Raw genomic sequence first — 21,871 nt, forward strand, 5'->3', positions numbered from 1 at the left:
CTCTGGGATGCGAGAAAATGGTGGAATTTTAGCAATAAATGCTTTGACGAATCGATATCTCAAATTTTGCTGTTGTTTTGATTTGTTGGTTGTTGTTTACGTTGTTTTTACATGCACGCTAGTTTTTATTTAACCATTTTTGATTGAAAAATAACCATTTTCTGGTTTTTCCTGCAGAACTAAAAATATGGTTATTTTTTATCATCACTTTAAGGTTCAATTTTATCCATAGTCCTATTTATCGGAATTTAACCAAAAATAGTATGAAAATTTTACCTCAATTGAAAAAAAGAAACGAATCTACTTTGTTTTTTCCCCAATTGAGCACGAAAGGAAGCTCCCCGTGAAAATCAGGACTTAAGCAGGGAGAAAATCGCGTTGATATTCGTGGAGGTGAGTTTTTTTTTTGTAGGAAATTTTTCAGCGAAAACGACAATCCTTTCTTTTTAACAGGTGTCCAAGAATATCGACCGTTGCTTCGATCTTGATTCACAGAAAGTGCTCAATTTTTATCAGAGCCATGGTGGGGGAATCAACTTCCCGGAAGCAGCAATGTTAATTATGAGTGCTGCTCAAATTTACGGTCGCAAGGTGGACTATCTGGAGGACATGATACTGCAAATGGACCAAGATCAGAGAGGCCGAGAAGAGTGTTTAAAGGAAGAGGGTTGCTATGCAATAGAAGACCCTAGTAATCAGCGTTCTGTTCTAGATACAGCGTTCTGTCGAATTCAAATCAAACGACAAACCTCAACTCATCGATGTCGTGGGCAGATGCGCACTCCGAACGGAAAACATCCTTTAGCCTCGAAAATCAGCTCAAATCGAAGGAATTCTCCCCGGTATCGGAACTGATTGTTCTCGAAAGTCGGTCGCTTAACGGCACCGACAACTTAGAAGATCTCAGACGGCCAAAATCTTCCTTCCGACTTAGTCAGGAGGACGAAGATGAAGATCGGGACAGAGCATGAATCGCTAGGCAGAGGTTCACCGCTTGGCTTAAGCTCCGGAGTTGCCACGCCTGATTTGGAAGATTGCCACGACGGTTTCGACGAGTTCGCGGACAAACTGGCCAGAACGCACGGCAATTGTCTGTGCTGTACAGTTTGGCGCCGATAACGTCAACGTTCGTCCCGGGCTTCTAGGTCGAAAAGTGAATTCTTCGCTCAAGTCCTGCTCTTACAGCGATACAATATTCCTGCAGCTACTTAAAGAATGCCAGTTTTGAACATAGAGTCATTCGTGACCAGGGATAACTAAGCTACGGATCTTGAACTCCAAGCAAACTAAGTGGTAGCTAGAAATTATTGTTTGTACAGCAGTAAATGTAATTTCTATTTTAACTTTAACGTTCATCAAAATGGGCAGGACCCGTTCTAGGTTTGGCGGGAGACATTTATGTCGCACAAGATTCCCTTTCATTATACGGAATTTCAAGCCATACAGTAAAACCGTAAAATCATGACACGATTTCAGGCCCAGTAGTGAGCAACCGGTGCCTGTTAACGCGAAAATTTTTAGTTAAACGAAAAATATTGAAATCTATAAATACAGTGATGAACATAGTTTTGACAATAAACAAAACATTATAATATCCAAAGTTTCTCCCACTATCAAAGCTGCAATTTTTATCAAAGGAAAAAATGTTTTTCAAGTTTCAATAAAAACTTCCAACTTCTTCGCCTTATTGAATGCGGTTAAAAAATAACCAAATCTCAATTTCTCCCCGAAAAATCATTTTATGGGCTCAAGCGGAGAAGTCAAAAGCAAAACACAACGCGGGAAAAGGTCGAAAATGATTACTTTTCAACTAAAATTGGTCAAACAAATACTAGCGTGTGTGTGCTTTTGGCATTTACACTCTAAGTCCTCAACACTCAACCTTTGGTCTACTGTTTACTATAACGGTAGGACACGCTCAGAACAAAAAAACTATAAAATTTATATATAACGCTACAATCACATAAGTTATTTTAAACTACCTATTTTATTTTCGTTATTGCGCTTTTAGTCGGTGCGTAGATGTACCCCAAATTTCTTTCTCAGAACACAAAACAAGGTTATGAACGTTAAAAAAAATCTACTTCAAATACATAAAATTTTGAAAATAAATTTTTTGAAGAAAATTGAATAATCACTGAGTTTTCGTATGTAAAATCTTTTAAAATTCAAATAAAAATGGTTTACTGATTTTTAATTTATAAAAAAATGCGATGATAAAAGTTAATGCAATTTAAATAAAACATACAAAAATTACAAATAGTTACTTTAAAATTAATTTCAAATCACAAACATTATAAAACTGACAAAAATCAAAATAATAGAATTAATTTTGGTCACAGCTGAAAAAATTGTTGACCGTTGCTTATTTTGGAAATAAGAAAGTATTATTAAAACGACTTTGACTAAATATCTATAGAAGAGGGTGCCGCTTTAGACAATTTCAAACTTCGAATTTTGTTTTCTCACAATGAATAAGCGTGTAGCTTGATCATTTATGCGTAGAAAATAACCCTTTTCATGTTTTTATGCAAAAATATAAAATGAATATTTTCTATAATTTCCGTTCGTTGAACGAAATTGGCTATACGTTCTCATCAAATTAACAACCAAAAATGATCTCTATTTTGTGAAAGGTACAATAGCAACACTTTTTAGAATTGCAAACATTAAACTTCTTTGGACGGAAGGGAGTTTCTCAAACTTCCACAGAATTTTGATAGATTTTTAGGTACGGTACATAAGATTCCCAGAAACCTTCCGGAAGAAAATTGTCAGGAAGCCTCAAAACCAACAAAGTATCTATTCTCATCAGAAATAAAAAAATCTGATCTTCTGTTTTAAGTCTCAGTAGGTTTAGCCAAAAACAGGAATTAGCTTATGATTAATCGCCGAACTTAATCTTTTTTCTATTTCAACGAATGAAACTAATTTAATATTCTTTTTTTCCTATTTTACAGGTAAATTGGGTCACATCGACTTAAAAATTCTGTAAGTAAGTAGTATACATACTGGATAATGATTCGATTTGGTTATGCTTAATCATTCAAAAATTATGCTGGTAATATTTTGAGTAACTCATTATAAGCGTAGTTTTTCTGCACTGTTAAACATCGAAATCGTAACTTTACTTTTAAATCTTCTGTCGAATTTTGTTTTTCTTTGAATTAAATTTAGGTGCTAATCAATTTCAACATGTTGAAAAGCAAGGTTGCCAGATTGCCCGTTTTTATCAGGATTTGCCCGGATATTTAATATAAAACTTGGGAAAAGTCCAGTCCGGCCCGGTTACCCGGATTTCATTGGAAAAGCCCGGATTTTGTCGGGTTTGTTCTCGTTCTCAAATCAAACTAAAAAAAAACAAATTGTGTTGTATAATTTTTTAATTTATGGTTAAGGGGTTTTTAAAAGCATATTGAAGCTATTTCAAATCTGCTGATAAATCTTGATGACCAATTTTTTTCAAGTTTTTTTTTCTAAATTTTTATGGAGTTCCTAGGCTTTGACAAATTTTGGCCAGATTTTGATTGACAATTTTGAAATCAAATGCCAAGATTTTGCCAGGTTTTTAGATACAATATCCCGGATTTGTCCGGCCCGGATACTTGCTCAAAAAAATTCAGGCAACCTTATTATAACGCTTATTAAAAATAGTTTTCTTAAACAGTTTCTCCGTCTAATATTGAATTGCAAACATTCTTTTGGGCTGTGAAATTTTATACACCGTGCATGTATTCAATTTATGATTCAACAGCTCTCGAAAAAAAAAACTCTTCTTCTCGGATATTTTAAGGAAGTTATCGTTTCCGTGAAATACCATGCAGAACTCGATGCCAAGCACATAGACCTATGTTTATTGAAAATACAATTTCTTCTAGACTTCATCGTCAGGCGTAATTCTCATTTGATTGACTAACAAATCGTAGTTTGAATCATAAATTTTTTTAAGTAAACCTACGAACTAAGTAAAACCAACATTGACACGAAAGTCTATTGAACAATATGTTTGATTTCGGCATCAAATGAAAAGCCTCTTTCTTACTTTTTAACCGACACAATGCATCAAAAACAATTTCACAACACCAAATTTCAATTTTTGCAACAGTACGATTGGTTTTGGGATACCCCTAAAGCCGAATTTGGATTCAAGCTGTTTTGAGTGTAAGTTAGTTGAGAATTCGGTGCAAAGTTTCTGTTACAATGTAAAGCTCGTTTCGTGAAGTTCAGATTAAAGTTAATGTGTAATTTATCAGTTCATGTGTTTAAAAAACTAAAAAATCGTTCTGTGAGTTATAAAACAAGTGGGGGCCTTAAAAATGTGTTTCTTAAAAGCAAATCGTTTTCGTCAAAAAATTTCCCATACCGGGAATCGAACCCGGGCCTTCTGGGTGAAAGCCAGATATCCTAGCCACTAGACCATATGGGATGTTGTATATGTGAGATTCGCAAATCAAACAGCTTTTTGCTGCTGTGACTCAGATCCTGGTGTGGAGGAAAAATTTGCGTGATAGACGGTTGATTAGTTGACATTCATTCGTTCAGAAGGGTTCCAAATTTTCTTCCGCCTGAGTATTATTTCCAAACGTTTATGCCTCTTCGGCTCTCCTATCAGTTGGTGCTGTTTATAAATAATTTGCAGAGGAAATCTTCGCTTATTTTGTTCATTCGTTTCTGTTTCAAGCAAGTTCGTTATTTCTCTCGCGGTCGCTTTTATTTTTTCTCTTTTTTCTCGCCTTCATGACCATCTCGTTCATTCGGTTCATTATCGGGTAGAAAACGCAGGCTCGGATGCGGCGTTTATTTTTTCCGTCTATATTCGAGAGATGAACAAATGTGTGTGTTCGTTAAGAGAGAATGAGAGAAATATTATGTTCATGATTTGTTCAACGTTGTATGCTGTCAGTTCACAGTTGGGTTTAAATTCATTTCACCCGCCAGCCGGTTTTATGTCAAGGCTGGTTGTTTAAATGGTGCTTTATTTACATGGTTATGCAAGTCCCATATTGTCTAGTGGTTAGGATATCCGGCTCTCACCCGGAAGGCCCGGGTTCGATTCCCGGTATGGGAAGTTTTTTGCTTGAGATAATAGCACACAAAATTTTATTATATGTCATAGTTTTATTGTATTATTATTATTTTGTTGAAATCTAGACAAAACACAGCATCATGTTATTATAAATTACCAACGACAGCCATAATAAAAAGAATCAAATCTAGGACAAGAAAGACTTCATGTATGAAATGAAGAGATATCCAAAAATTTACATCGTATTTAAACAAATTTCACATCAATTATATTTTCTGTAAATATAATAAGGAACCTACCTAATATAAAATATTTGTCAACAGAACTGATTCAAGTAAATTTTATCAAAAAAATTTCCCATACCGGGAATCGAACCCGGGCCTTCCGGGTGAGAGCCGGATATCCTAACCACTAGACAATATGGGACTTGCGGGTTGGGGCAAATATACGGATATTTCAATCTGATTGAATTACAAATTGTGTTTATTGTGATTTCCACAAATGCAATAGGTAGCTGGTAGAGGGTTTAAGAAAAATTATTATTTTTTTATTAGGAATATTTTCCCAACTTTTTGACATTCGTGTCCAAAAAGTTAAAGCGGTAGATAATCTGAAATGATTTCAAAAGGTTGTCTTGAATTCTAAGACACATTTCAACTAAGCTATTTTACGATATTTTAGCTTGTCAGTTGTTCTCTTTACTCAAGTATTACTTCAATACAAGTGGATTAGGAATCAAGGCACGTTACTGTTTGTTCTTTCGTGACTTTGAGTTTGTTACTAAACAATCTTTTCAATAAAGGATCCTTAGTTAAAAATTCCAGATTTCTAATTGAACATTCTTAGTAAAAGTTTGAAAAACTATGTCTTGAAATTAATCTGATATTAAAACACCAAAGTAGGGCCAGTAGATTTACAAGATACAGGAATACAAAACCTGTAAGATATACAAGACGACCGTCAAAAAATGAAAATCACTGATTTTGACGCTCGCCATGTCCATCGCTTTCGGTGAGGGATTCTTTGTAGTTAACACATCCATCTCTCCTGACAAATTGACTTCTTTGTCTTTAATCCTGCCCGTCTGTAGACCTCCGATATGAGCCAAAACTTGTGTTGTGCACGAACATCTTAATCAAATCTCAACTATGTCAAAATCTGAACTTTCTGCCGAGAAAATATCGTGAATCGTAGATCATTCCGTTATCGCTCAGGTTCGCCCAAGTTTATCCGCACTCTTACCTAATGAGCTAACTTTTATGATTTCTTGAATGAGTTCTCGAAAACCCTTGAACCACAAAAAAACTTCCCGTAGTAAGGAAAAAACAACCGAAAAACATTATCCAACAGCAGCAGATCTTCATTCAGGAAAATATTTTCCTCCAACTCTAGAGAGACGCTCCTCCAGAGTCAATAACGACCAAAAATAAACCGGTGCTGCTGCTGCTCAAGATTTGGGTGGAGGAATTGCTGCTGCTGCTGGTCGTGCAAATTTGCCTTACTCTGATGCTCGCTGATTGATGCCATTCACATTAATAAGAGTTCGGCAAGAAAAAAATCTGCTGACTTAGGGGTTGGCCGCCCTCGATTTTTGCTAATGGGGGTAAGTGCGCTCGCGAGCACACCTTGCATTTCAGCGTGCACTCACTGACAGTTCCTCGACACGACAACAAGACGCGAGGGGCTGATGAAAAGTTCCATCATCTTCAACGTGCAGCAGCAAGTAGGAGAGTCAAGAGTAGGTATAAAAAAATCTCAACCCCAGTACAATACACGGTAGGAACGCGGTGATTTTAGAGCTGTTAATATCAAAGAGGAGAAGCCAGAGGAAAAAAAACCTCATCGGTACAATCTAAACAAGATTGGCTTTTGAATTTCTCACAACGCCATAACGCCGGACTATTGCGAAAAAAAATAAAACTGCAATTACCCACTTACCAGCAGTGTTAGGAGTGTGGTTGCAACCTTGTGACTGACCCCTTGAAGTTTTTTTTTCTCCTATTTCATCGAACAATATGATCAATAAATGCAATCAGAGCCTGAATTATGTAAAAACCGTTTAAAGGTTTTTTTTCAGAAAATTGGTGAAAAAAAATTTGCTGAGAAAGAAAAAATTTAAAACACTTTCAAAACTATGTTAAATTTGAAAACAAAAACAACAAAAATAACAAAAATGCAAAAATTGTCAAAAATTACAAAAATTGTCAAAAATTACAAAAAATGACAAAAATTTCAAAAATGACAAAATTACAAAAATGACAAAAATGAAAAAAATAACTAAAATGACAAAAAAGACAAAAATGACATAAATGACAAAAATGAAATAAATGACAAAAATGACAAAAATGACAAAAATGACAAAAATGACAAAAATGACAAAAATGACAAAAATGACACAATTGCCGTAACATTTTTTGAAAAAATATGAATAAATGATACAGTCCATTGTATCCTTTTTTTTAAATTTTGTCAATTGGTCTATTTTCTCAATTTCGTCAATTTCGTCAGTTTGGTCAATTTTTTGAATTTCGTCAGTTTTGTCAGTTAATTCAAATTTGTCAATTTTTTCAATTTAGTCATTTTTGTCGGTTTGTCAATTTTGTCAATTTTGTCAATTTTGACAATTTTGTTAATTTTTTCAATTTTGTAAATTTTGTCAATTTTGTCAATTTTGTCAAATTTGTCAATTTGTCAATTTGGTCAATTCTGTCAATTTTGTCAATTTTGTCAATTTTGTCAATTTTGTCAATTTTGTCAATTTTGTCAATTTTGTCAATTTTGTCAATTTTGTCAATTTTGTCAATTTTGTCAATTTTGTCAATTTTGTCAATTTTGTCAATTTTGTCAATTTTGTCAATTTTGTCAATTTTGTCAATTTTGTCAATTTTGTCAATTTTGCAATTTTGTCAATTTTGTCAATTTTGTCAATTTTGTCAATTTTGTCAATTTTGTCAATTTTGTCAATTTTGTCAATTTTGTCAATTTTGTCAATTTTGTCAATGTTGTCAATTTTGTCAATTTTGTCAATTTTGTCAATTTTGTCAATTTTGTCAATTTTGTCAATTTTGTCAACTTTGTCAATTTTGTCAATTCTGTCAATTTTGTAAATTTTGTCAATTTTGTGTCAATTTGTGGATTTTGTCAATTTTGTGAATATCGTGAATTTTGTCAATTTCGTCAGTTTTGTCAATTTTGTCAATTTTGTCAATTTTGTCAATTTTGTCAATTTTGTCAATTTTGTCAATTTTGTCAATTTTGTCAATTTTGTCAATTTTGTCAATTGTGTCAACTTTGTCAATTTTGTCAATTTTGTCAATTTTGTCAACTTTGTCAATTTTGTCAATTTTGTCAATTTTGTCAATTTTGTCAATTTTTTCAATTTTATGAATTTTGTCAATTTTGTCAATTTTGTCAATTTTGTCAATTTTGTCAATTTTGTCAATTTTGTCAATTCTGTAAATTTTGCCAATTTTGTCAATTTTGTCAATTTTGTCAATTTTGTCAATTTTATCAATTTTGTCAATTTTATCAATTTTGTCATTTTTTTTTATTTTGTCAATTTTGTCAACTTTTGTTAATTTTGTCAATTTTGTTAATTTTGTCAATTTTGTCAATTTTGTCAATTTTGTCAAATTTGTCAATTTTGTCAGTTTTGACAATTTTGTCAATTTTGTCATTTTTTTTATTTTGTCAATTTTGTCAACTTTTGTTAATTTTGTCAATTTTGTTAATTTTGTCAATTTTGTCAATTTTGTCAATTTTGTCAATTTTGTCAATTTTGTAAATTTTGTCAATTTTGTTCATTTTGTCAATTTTGTCAATTTTGTCAATTTTGTCAATTTTGTCAATTTTGTCAATTTAGTTAATTTTGTCAATTTAGTTAATTTTGTCAAGTTTTTAAATTTTGTCAACTTTTTCAATTTTGCTAATTTTGTCAATTTTGTCAATTTTGTCATTTTTTTCAATTTTGTCAATTTTGTCAATTTTGTCAATTTTGTCAATTTTGTCAATTTTGTCAATTTTGTCAATTTTGTCAATTTTGTCAATTTGGTCAAGTTTGTTAATTTAGTCAATATTGTCAAGTTTGTAAATTTTGTCAATTTAATCAATCTTGTCAATTTTGTCATCTTTCGTCAATGTTGTCAATTTTGTTAAAATTGTCAATTGTGTAAGTTATGTGCAATTTGTGAATTTTGTAAATTTGGTCAATTTTGGCATTTTTGTCAATTTTGTAAATATGATCAATTTTGTCCATATGGTGAATTTTGTTAGTTTTGTCAATTCTCTCAATTTTGTCAATCTTGTCAATTTTGTCCAATTTGTCAAATTTGTGAATTTTGTCAAATTGTGATTTCTTCATTTTTGTAAATGTTATCAATTTTGTCACTTTTGTCGATTTGGTCAATTTGGTCAATTTTGTCAACTTTTTCAATTTTGTGAATTGGGACAATTTTGTTAATTTTGTCAATTTTGATGATTTGGTCAATTTTGTCGAAATTGTCAATTTTGTCAACTTTTTCAATTTTGTAAATTTTGTGAATTTTGTCAATTTTGTCGATTTTTAAATTTGGTCAATTTTGTGAATATGTCAACTTTTCCAATTCTGTGAATTTTGCCAATTTTGTCAATATTATTATTAATTTTCAATATTGCCAACTGTTTCAGTTTTGCCAATGTTCTGAATTTTGACAATTTTGTTAATTTAGTCTATTTTGCCAATTATCTGAATTTTCATAATTTTGGCAGTTTAGCAGTGTGGCCAATTTTCTTAATTTTGTCTTGATTTTGTCAATTTTATCAACTTGCCAATAGACTAAATAGACTATAATTTTGTCAATTTTGCCAGTTTTTGTCAGTTTTTTTCAATTTTGCCAATTTTCTCAATTTCGTCAACTTTGTCTATTCTGCCAATTTAGTCTACAGTGTCGATTGAATCAATTTTGTTATATCGTGAATTTTTTCAATTTTAACAATTTTTTCACTATTGTAAATTTTGCGTTTGTCCAATTTTGCAATTTTGTAATATTTGTCAATTTTCTCAAGATTGTTAATTTTGTATTTATTTTTGTCAATTTTGTCAATTTTGTCAATTTTGTTACTTTTGCCAATTACGTCAATTTAGTCAATATTTTCATTTTTTTTTTTTTAATTTTTCAAATTTTGTCAATTTGGTAATTTTTGTAATTTTTGTAATGGTTTGTTATTTTTTTTCAATTTTGTGAATGGTAGCAATTTTGTCAATTTTGTCACTCCTGTCAATTTATCAATTGGTCAATTTTGTCATTTTTATCATTTTTTCAACATTGTAAAGTTTGTTTTTTATTAAATTTGGTCAATTTCTCAGTTTTGTCACTTTTAACAATTTCTTAATTTTTTTCAATTTGTCAATTTTCTCAAGGTTGTTAATTAAGTTTTTTTTTAAGGTTTGTCAATTTTGTCAATTTTGCAATTTTTTTCAATATTGTTTTTTATACAATTTTGCCAATTGTCTCTATTTTCAAAATTTTGTCAATTTCGCAAATTTTCTCTGTTTTGTCAATATTGTCAATTTAGTCTATTTTGTCAATTTAACCAGTTTTGTCAATTTCGTGAATTTGGTCAAATTTGTCAATTTTATCATTTTTGTAAATTTTGCGATTTTTCTAGTCTGCAATTTAGTCAGATTTGTCAATTTTCTCAAGATTGTTAATTTTGTATTTATTTTGGCAATTTTTTTCAAATTTGCCGATTTTGTCAATTTTTCAATTTTTAATTTTTAATTTTGTTATTTTTTGTTATTTTTTTCAATTTTGTGAATTTTGGCAATTCTTTCAATTCTGGCAATTTAGTCTATTTTGTCAATTTATCAATTGGTCAATTTAGCTATTTTTTTCAATTTTTTCAACATTGTTTATTTTGTTGTTTTTTTTAAAGTATTGTAATTTTGCAAATGTTTCAATATTGTCTTTTTTCAATTTTGCCAATTTTTTCAATTTTAAAAATTTTGATTTTGATTCAATTGAATCAATTTTGTCAATTTCGTGGCTCAGGCCAATTTTGCCAATTTTATATTTTGTGTAAATTTTGCGATTATTCTATTTTGCAATTTAGTCAAATGTGTCAATTTTTTCAAGGTTTTTAATTTTGTGAATTTATTTTTCAATTTTGTCAGTTTTGTCAATTTGTCAAGTTGTTAATTTTTTCCAATTTTGTCTGTTTTGTCAATTTGAACATTTTTTTTAAATTTTGTTAAATTTGTCAGAATTCTCAATTTTATCTATTTCTTTGATTTTGACATTTTTGGCAAATTTTCTAAAAATTCTCAATTTTGTCTGTTTTTCCCATTTTCTTAACTTTGTCATTTTTGTCAATTTTGCAATTTTTCAGATTCTCTCAATTTTTCCAACTTTGTCAATTTTGCCAATTTAATTTATTTTGTCAATTTATTCAATTTTGTCAATTTTTTGTCATTTTGTTAATATTTGTAATTTTTGTTAATTTTTGTAATTTTGTAATTTTTGTTAATTAATCGATTTTTCAATTTTGCAATTTTGTTAATTTCCTCATGGTTGTTAAATTTGTAATTTATTTTTTCAATTTTGTTATTGTTGTCAAATTTGTCAATTTTGTGAATTTTGTCAATTTGGTGAATTTTGTCAATTTTGACAAGTTTTTCGATGCTGTCTGTTTTATCAATTTTGTTAATTTATTTAATTTGTCAATTTTGTCAATTTAACCAATTTTTCAATTTGACAATTTTCTTTAAATTTTGTCAATTTCGTCAGTTTTGTCAATTTTGCCAATTTTGTCAACTTCAGTGTTTGTGTCAATTTCATTAAATTGACAATTCAATCATCTTTATCATTTCAGTCAATTTTGTTGATTTAGTCAATTTAGTCAATTTTGCTTATTTTGTCAATTAGGTTGTCAATAGTTGGTTTTGTCAAGTTTGTTAATTATGTTAATTTTTATATTTTCTATGTCTTGATATTTTTGTCAATTTTAACAATTTTGTCAATATTGCCAATTTGGTCAATTTTCTCAATTTTGTCATATTGTCCAATTATGTCAATTTTGGAATTTTGTGCAATTTTTTTAATTTTTTCAATTTTCACAAGATTGTTATTTTTGTAATTTTCATGTTAATTCTGCCAATTTTGTCCATTTTGTCAAATTTGTATTTTTCGTCAATATTGGTCCTTTTTCCATTTTTTTTCGTTTTTGTCTATTTTGTAAATTTTTCAACTTATGAAAATTTTTTCAATTTTGTCAAATCTGTCAACTTTGTAAGTTCTGTAAAATTTGGCGTTTTTTCAAATCGGTCGGTTCTGTCAATTTAAGCAATTTTGTCAATTTAGTCAATTTTGTATTTTTTCCAATTTTGTCAACTTTGTCAATTTTGCCAATTTCGTCGATTTTGTCAGTTTATTTCAAATTTGATGAATTTTAATAATATTGTCAATGTCGTAAATTTTACCAATTTTTCAATTTTGTCAATTCAGTCGTTTTTGCCAGTTTTGTCAAATTTCTCAACTTTTTCAATTTTGACAATTTTGTATGTTTCCTCAATTATGTCATTTGTGTTCATTTGCTTCAAATTGTCAATTAGATAATTTAAGTCGTTTTTGTCATTTCAGGTAATTTTGTCAATTTTGCCGGTTGTGTATTTTTTTTTTCAATTTCGTTGATTTTGCAACTTTTCCTGTTTTTTCAACTATGTCAGTTTTGCCATTTTTTGTTAACATTGTTATTTTGTTAATTTTTTTCTATGATGTAAATTTCGCCATTTTTTTTAAATTTTTTCTAATTTTAAAAACTATTTCATTTTTCAATTTATAAATTTTTTTTTTCAACTGTGAAAGTGAAAGGTTTTGACTTGTAGATGACGAAAATTAGTGTCGTGAGTTCGCTAGTACAAGCTACTGGTGTTAATACCGGTAGGAATAAGTTTAGCTCCAATTTCAACTTGCAAACACTCTAGTGAAAGTGTAGTCGACGAAAATTAGTGTCGCGAGGTACTTACAGTAGTAGCTTGTACTAGCGCACTCGCGACACTAATTTTCGTCATATACAAGTCAAAACCTTTCACTAGCCCGGATTTTACCCGGATTTATTAAACAAAACTTTTTAGCAAGTTTTATCAATCTTATTTTAGTTGAAGCTTTTTTTTTTTGAATAACTTCTGAGTTTTGTCCAAATTAGTCCGGACATTGCCCGGATTTCGGATTAAAAATTTTTACATCAAATGCCTGGATTTTGTCAAGTTTTTAGAAAAAAATATCCAGGATTGGTCCTGCCCGGATACGTGCGAGTGAATTTTCTGGTAAACTTATGTTAGAGACATACTTTGTTGATGCTTATTTCGTTTCGCTGGAAATCAATCAGTATTTCTTCCTTTTTTTTTTCAACAAACCAAAACATTTTTTTTTATCTCATTAATTATTTTACGGCTGTATCGATGAATGTTATTAAAATTTAAAAATTTATTCCACTTCCACTGCATGAATGCAGCAGTTTCTAGAAAGCATCTGTAAGAAACAAACTATCTAGCCAAAAAGGGTTTTTTTCCTCAATATTGGTTGAACCTGAAAGAATATAGAAAAACAAAATTCGAGTAAAAGCAATTAGCACATTTTGGCAGAGGTTTATGCAAATGGATACACAAAAGTACCCCTTTCATCCGCAGTTGATGAATAATCATTACCTCGTCGATGTGGATTGTATTCTTGAGACCTCTTCTGCATCGCAAAGATGTGCCTTTTTGTCACAAAATGCCGAAGTAATTTGTTCACGATTCTGCTGGTTTTGGTTTCGTTTTAATACGATTTGTATCCCACTGCTTATGAAGGTCTATTTTCAGGGTTTGGCTTGTTTAGGATTCGAAATTCAGACTTAAATTTCTGTATTGAGTTCTGGATCAAAATTCGAGATTTGATATTTACTGACTGAATAGTTTGATTTACCCTATCTATATCTAAAAGTTACTCGATTTGGTTTCTGTGACCTTAAAAAATCCCCGTCAGAGTGCAGGTGTTCTCAGCTTCAGTTTGAAGTGGAATCATTCAAACTTTGATGAATTGCAAATTTAATAATGAAACCAAAAGTCGACGCTTGGGTTTTATTGGCCCGTAAAAGGTATCGAAAAACATTATTCAGTCTGGCATTTTTTATGTTTCCCAATATTGGGGATTGCGCCACGCAATCATCCAACTGCAAAAACTTCTTACCATACCTATGGAGGTATGTACCTATACACAAACCCAAGTCATAAACCCGAAAACACCGGCAGATGCTGAAAATATCCTTGCCCTTCTCGGTAGAAGAAAGAAAAAACAACTACAAAACAAACAAAAACAAGAAATCATTACAAAACACCCACCCACACAGAAAGGATATGGAAGACGCACTTCCCAAAAAAAAAAGCGCGCGAGACGCAAGACGCAAGAAAGCACACGCCTGAGACGTGGGGGAGCAACATGTCGATGACTCATCGCCGGATCTGCGCAGAATCCCGGGATCCCCTCGAAAGTGTGCGAGAATGTGGGGGAGATCCGTCTAGCAGCTCCCTTGCGTACGTCTGGCGAGTGGCGATGTCCTTTGGGGAGTTCGTTTATTTTTTTTTGCGTGTTTCCATCCGAACGAACGAGACAGAGTTGAAAGGCACTTCTTTAGAACGGAATTTTGCCGGAAAACGCGGGAAGAAAAGTAAACAAACACTTGTTTCCCGGGAAAATGGCCCGAGGAGGGTGGTTGGGGCAGTTCTGATCTACATATTGCGAGGTGGAACTTTTTTCATCGTTCATCAGACGGAATACGAAAACATGCCGCAGCTCAACTTCGACGTTTGGACACTTTTTTTTTATTTCCCATGAAATCGTCAAACTTGTTCATGCCGCGTCGTTGTTGTCATCGGTTCATGTTATGGATTTTTCCCGGCAAAAATGTTGGGGGGCGGTTGGCAGGTTCAAGTGACTCTTCTTAAGTTGGTGGTAAGGTTTGCTCTTTATTTTCAGGAAGCGCGGGTTGAGGGGGGTTGAGTTTCTATAAAAGTTTTATCACCTTGTTACGCGGGTTTGCCTTCATCATTCATACATGAGAATAGGCCCCTCTAAGCCTGTTGTCGATTCGAAAAATACATCAGGAGTGGATAATTGAATTTTCGCAGTCTGCATGTGAATCAAGCAGCTTTGTTTAAAATAAAAAAGCTTACATACTTCTACACTGGATAGATTTTTGACGTCAAGAACAACTTGTGACAAAATATTTTTAGAAAGGTTGTTTAGTTTCAACATTCAAACGCAGGTTTCAGTGGTGGGTAAGGGATAATTTTACTTAAGTTTTTCATTCAAATTGTTCCTTTGCAACCTATTGTGCTGGCACTATCTCTTTTGTTACTGGTCTTAACTTGAGGTTGCCAGATTGTTCGGTTTTATCCGGGTTTGCCCGGATATTGAATACACAATTTGTGAACAGTTCGACCTGGCCCGGTTGCCCCAACTTCATTTTAAAATGCCCAGATTTTGCTCGGAATTATTACTTTATTTGGCAAATCTTACTAAAAGAATATTGTAATGTAAAAATTTTTTATTTATGCCTGCAAAATGAAATTATTTGAGCAAGTTTAAAAAATAAATATTAAAGGTTTTTTGCAAGCCCAAAATACGATTTAAAATCTGTCGATGAGTTCTAATGATTTTTTTTAATTTTTTTTTTCTTGATTTATGGAATAATTTCTGAGTTTTGACAAAATTTGCCCGGATATTGCTCGTATGAAATGCCCGGAGTCTGCCAGGTTTTAATAAAAATTAATTTATATTAATGAAATTTTGGAAAAAAAATATTTTGTTCATCATTGTTTCAAACTTCTCGAGCCATGCACAAAAACTCCATCACGTCTCATTACTGAGAAAAGGTGAGGTCCTAAATCATGGGTGGCCAACTTTTTCAATAGGAGGCGGGCCAAATTTCTGAAATGTGAATGTCTGGCGGGCCAAAGAAACAAGTATTGAAGTATTGGAGTATTGAAAAAAAAACAACAAAAAGCCATATTAAACATTTGTTTAGGTGACATCGAGTATAGATTCATCTTAATAAGTAATTTTTGTTACATGTATATTTTAACAAATTTTGCTCCATTTGGAAAACAGTAAGTAGAAGAATTCTGCAATAGGAAATGATTTATTCCTCCCAACTAATGTATGTACCTACGTCAATCTTTTTAAGGGATTTAAAACCTCCTCGGTTTATTCATCCCAGAAATGTCAAACCACGTGACTACAATGGTCATTTAATCAATTTTATAGTCTCCAAATATAAAAAATGTCCGTACTTTTCCAAAGTTTTCAAGTTCATCGTTCTCCATAGACAAAATGATAGAAAAATAAAAAAAAACACAGAATGAAATTGTTGAAAAAAAGTAAAGTTTTCAAACTTTTAACATTAAAAAAAATTCAACGAACTTTAATTAGTCTCGGTTTGACAAGTGTATTGGGAAAGCCATCTATAAATAGAATGAATCCAAATTTGATAATTTTATAATCATTGCACCTCTTTCAATTAAAAATTTTTCTACAAAAAGTCGTTCTTCAGAGAGATTTGTCAGTGTCAAACCAATTCTAGTTGAATTCTACTACCCAACTGTAAATTCTGTTTAGTTTTTCATTATTGATGTACCTACCTACTACGAATTCAATTGGAAGCACGCGCACTATTACTTCGCCTTTGAGCTTCCATAACTTTTTACTCTGATGATATTTTTGATCAAATTTTCTCGGTAAGATAGATCAACTACCACACTATCATATCACGAATTTTGAGCTTTCTAAAATTTGTATGACGTGAGATACAGTAACTCAACGAAAATCGGACTTTTTGGATTTTTACCATTCAAAATGCAAAATCTCAGAAACTACGCTACGCTTTTTATTGAAATTTTGCAGAGTGATTGTTGAAACATTAAGTTAGCATGTCTGAAGTTTTTGAAAAGTTTTATCAATGGGATCAAAAGTTATGCGAGGTACAATATTTCAGGCACGAATCTAAAATGCAATTTCTATAGAATTTTAAACGAATGTTTCCATGGGAAAATCATATTTCATTTTCAAAACCAGTAAATCTATTTTAATCAAAAAAATCAAACCAACATCGTGAGATTCTGATTTAAAAACACAAAAGGATCATTTATTATATTTTTTCTTTTGATTATCGTTTTGTCAGAAGTTTTTTGACTGATTTGTGGATGGAAAAGAAATTGTTCTCATGAATCGTCCAAAATTCTATAGAAATCGCATTTTTAAGTTCATGTCTGAAATATTGTTCCACGCGTAACTTTTGATCCCATCGATAGAACTTTTCAAAATCTACAGACATGCTAACAGCATATTTCAAAAGTCACTCTGCAAAATTTCAATAAAAGCGTAGCGCAGTTCCTGAGATATTGAAGTTTGAATGGCAAGAGTCCAAAAAGCCCGATTTTCGTTGAATTGCTGTATCTCAGGCCACATAAATTTCAGAAAGCTCTTAATTTGTGACATACTAGTGTGATAGTTGATCTATACGCAGAAAATTTTATCAAAAAAAAATCAGCAGGGTAAAAAGTTATGAAAGTTCAAAGTCGAAGTGGCAGTGCGCGTGCTTCCAATTTCTATACAATTATGAACGGTACTGTAATTCCCTATTGCGGTGGGTGACAGTTCGCAGGTCCAAATTTTACGAACGAGAAATGGAGTGCTGCGAAGTGTTCCGTGTAGCTGCACTGTCAGAAATTTAACTCAAAACTTGGTTTAAAGATAGCAAAAAACCAAGACCAATTTTGTGAACAAAATTTGGCACATTTTTTGGTTTTTGACGGAAATCTCTCCAAAAAGGTACAGAAAGTGGAAAATTCCTAAAAAGTTCGAAAAGAAGGTTTGTTTATTGAAATTTTACAACATATTTCAAAACCCTATTTTAACATTTTCTTCTGGACCACCCACTTTGCATTGAATATTCTGAGGCAGCGCTTCTACTTGAAATAGAAAATCCCATCGAATGTCCAAATGTGAAAGCTTCTGAAGAAGTCGAATGTCCTGAAGTTTTTAGTGTAATTTTGACCGGAAGCTGTAAACAAGTGCACATACTTGTGCGACGACACTATTCAGGGACAGAAAATCCAATTCGGGAAATTCTCCGTTAATCGTACTGAAAAAAGGCTGAACTATTCTAAATCTTTACGATATGATATTTCCAAGCAAAAAAAACAACGTCGGATAGTTTAACCCTTAAGTTTAAATCCATTTATTCCAATATTTCTGTTTTCAGCTAGATTAACAAAAAAAAAATGATTGATTTACCATTATTTGATAGGGGAGAGTGGGGTATCGTGGGCCATGGGGAAACGTGGGCCACTTTTAATATCTCAGATGTGTGTTAAGATAAAAATCTCAAACCAACTGTCTTCGTCGTCGCTTTGCGTGAGCATGTATTCCTATATGTTGTTGTCTGAAATACGCATCATATGCTTTTTTTTATTTATCAAGCTAAACAAAGTTAGAAAAATTTATTTACATAATTAAAAAAACACCCGCTAATTTCATCGATGGGGAACCTAAAGTGCATAACAAAAATATGCTCATACGCTTATCATCTTAGTTTTGTCATGATCTTTCGCGTGGAAAAGGAATTTTTGATAAAACATCAATAAATCACACAAACGCAACCAATTTGCAAATCAGAGCTTGTGGGGAATCGTGGGCCACACATCTAGAATAACCTATATTTTTATGTTTTTATATACATTCAGAACTTAAAATACGTTTTCCCTATCTGCAAAGTATTCTTATGCCAAATGAAGAGCAATGAAAAATATTTTGTCCATCCTATATAAGAAATTTTGCCAAAACGTTCGCGAGCCAGGTTTTGGAATCTATGCGATCATACACAGCTCTCTTTTTAATTTCATCATCTGAAATTGCTTTTAAATAACGAAATGAATTAGGAAATCACCGTTTTGGGTCAACTCTTAAACTTTGCATGTTATTTGGTAAATTTGGATTTGGTGGCCCACGATTCCCCACCATTTTTAAAAATCCAAAAAATATTGCTTTTTTTCAAACCGCCAGAATTTGGGAAAAATAACTTATTAAAAATTAAAAAAAAATACCTTATGATACCTTGAAAATGTAGAAAACCATACCATTTTTTATTTTCATTTTATCTTTAATAGTAAAGAAGTTATGGAACAACGAAAAAAAGTGGCCCATAATTCCCCACTCTCCCATACTAAAAACATCTAATTAGTTGAAAACTAATTTCATTTCCAATTTTTTTTTATGCCAAAATTCAGCTGAGAACTATTGCTAAAAATTTGTGAGTGAAAATTCAATGAGGACTTAAATGTTAGCTCAGCGTGTAGAATTGGAAAACAAGGAATCAAAAAAGGAACTCCGGAGTGTCACAAACAGTAAGGTCAGCCAGTGCGTGAATCGACCCATTCCTGGACCAGGAATGTACACTAAGGTTTTCACACGGTTTTTTTCAGGCTTTTCCAATTGATCCGGTATCTGAGAGAAAATATTCCTTTTCAAAGGAAAACACTGAGAAATTTTTTAAGTTGGGAGTAGCTAAACTCTGAGGCTTAAAAGGTTATACATGAGAACTCGGAACTGAGACATGAGACATGAGCTTTTTTTAAAACGAACACAAACACATACAAGATCTCAATGAAACTTGATGTTTCCTCGAAGAGATTCCCTTTTCTTAATTCTAAGCGTACATCTTTCGAGGATATGATGGCTAGCATCTTACAAATGCTAAAACCACCAACCCACAGAAAGTGTACTATATGTGCCGTGACGACCAGGATTCGATCTCATACCCGCTGGCTTAGAAGACTTGAAGGCTATCCTCTACGCCACGGGCTGGCGGCAGCTTGAGACATGAAAAATGGGACCTTAAACCAAGATGTGAGACGTGTGAAGTGAGACTTGAGTAGGGAGACGTGATAAGTGAGAAGTAAGAAATGAGAAGAGAGAAATGAGAAGTAAGAAGTGAGAAATGAAAAGCAAAACGTGAGAAGTAAGAAGTGAGACATGAGACGTGAGAAGTGAGACGCGAAAAGTGAGACGTGAAATGTGAGAAGGGAGAAGTGATTCGCTAGAAGTGAGAAGTTTTATTATACAGATCTCACTCCTCACTTCTAACGTCTCATGTCTCTCTTATCAAGTCTCACGTCTCACTTGTTTCTGCTCACGTATTTTCCACTTCTTACGTCCTTCGTCTCAATTCGCGTTTCTCACGTCTACCTCTGTGAGAAAAAATAAGTAATACGTGAGACGTGAGAAGTGAGAAGTGTGGCGTTTAGTATTCACGTCTTACTTCTCACTTCTAACGGCTCTTGTCTCGATTCTCATGTCTTCACTTATTTCTGCTCACGTCTTATTTCCCACTTCCCACGTCTACCTCTTCTCGTTCCATGTCTCACTTCAAACGACTCACTTCTGACGCATTTTTAATTTCACACGTCCCACTCCTTACTTGTCACGTCTATTTTATGTCTCTTCTTATGTCAAACTTATCACGTCTCACGCTTTATGTCTCATGTGCCATTTGTAAAGTCTTAAATCACATGTCCCAGATCTCGCTCTGCATTCTCTTGTCTCAGATTTCATGTCTCATGTGATGTTCTAATGTGAGAGGTTTCAGGATTCAGGTCAAAGATCTTAGATCTCAGGTCTCATCTACTAGGTTTCGGGTCTTAGATCTCAGGTTTTCTCTAAACAACTTTGGCTGAAGGTATATGTATCAATTTGGCTATCCAAATTTAGGTTTTTTTAGAAGCTTCGAAAATTTTCCACTTTTTGAGGCTGTGTCTCGCTTTTTTACTATCTGACAAGTCTACCCTAAATTCAAATAATTTCGAAGTATACGTAAATGTAGATATAAAAGCAGTTTTGGAGCCAAAAATCGAGTACCACGCATCCGATTCGATACTTTTATCTTTATACCATTATTTGAAATGAACAGTATCAACACAATTTAGGAGCAAATTTTTTTTTTTTTCACTTTTATGTTCTCTGTCGTTTTTTTTACTGTAAATCAATAATAAATAAGATTCGGTCGGAATTCCATAATGGTTCAGTTTATCTAACAACAGCTCATGAGCTGTTATTAGATAAGGCTTTTTTGTGATCGAGGAAAAGAACTGTGGCAAATTGTTGATTTTCAAACGCATCGTAGATTTTGTTAGACAGCTCATTTGTAGTGGTTACTGTACTAGACCCTGTTCTAAACCCATATTGGTGGCTGTAGAGAAGTTGATGTGACTGGAGGAAACTAGTTGATCTGCAAACTAGCAGTTTCAATATTGAACTAGCCTTTACTTGTTAAAGACATTTTTTTACCCCACTTTTGTGTATTGGAGAAATTCGTGCAATTTAAAAACAATTATACTGGTCATAATACTTTCATTGAATTCATTTTTCAGAAGTTCAGCAAATAGAACATGATGCCTTTTCACATATTTTAAACTTTTACATACATATTTTTAACTTATATCTAAAGCGGTAAGAACTATATAAATTAAACGCTATTCGACACCTTATTCGTACATATTAAAAAAAAGCAAGAGAGCGCAAGTTTTCGCTCTCAATTTATGCAAACTGTTGCCAGCGACAATATTTACTGCTTTTCGCATTTAACAATGCTTTCGCCGATATCTTTCTTGAAGCCCGCGCGAGTGAACAAATTGCAAACATAATAGTCTTTCTATCAAATCCGATTTAAACCAACTTCAAATAACCATTTTTAACGATGTTTAAGTTATTTGATACACCCACAAATCACACTCTACTCCAATAATGAACTCCCTTGGAGGTGGAACTATCGGTA

At 32.4% G+C, this 21,871-nt stretch overlaps 1 protein-coding gene and 3 non-coding genes across 4 annotated transcripts in view; 2 read left to right on the top strand and 2 right to left on the bottom strand.

The window, feature by feature from the left end:
• The window catches only part of LOC129757392 (coronin-1A-like), a 172,688-nt gene that overhangs the window by 73,605 nt on the left and 77,212 nt on the right, over positions 1 to 21,871 (top strand). The gene's annotated exons all lie outside the window — the stretch shown is intronic.
• On the bottom strand, positions 4,355 to 4,426 carry Trnae-uuc (transfer RNA glutamic acid (anticodon UUC)). The gene has a single exon. It is a non-coding gene; the product is annotated as a tRNA-Glu (tRNA).
• Positions 4,997 to 5,068, top strand: Trnae-cuc (transfer RNA glutamic acid (anticodon CUC)). The gene has a single exon. It is a non-coding gene; the product is annotated as a tRNA-Glu (tRNA).
• Trnae-cuc (transfer RNA glutamic acid (anticodon CUC)) lies at positions 5,381 to 5,452 on the bottom strand. The gene has a single exon. It is a non-coding gene; the product is annotated as a tRNA-Glu (tRNA).

Source organism: Uranotaenia lowii, chromosome 3, assembly GCF_029784155.1.
Source record: "Uranotaenia lowii strain MFRU-FL chromosome 3, ASM2978415v1, whole genome shotgun sequence".
NCBI lineage: Eukaryota > Metazoa > Arthropoda > Insecta > Diptera > Culicidae > Uranotaenia > Uranotaenia lowii.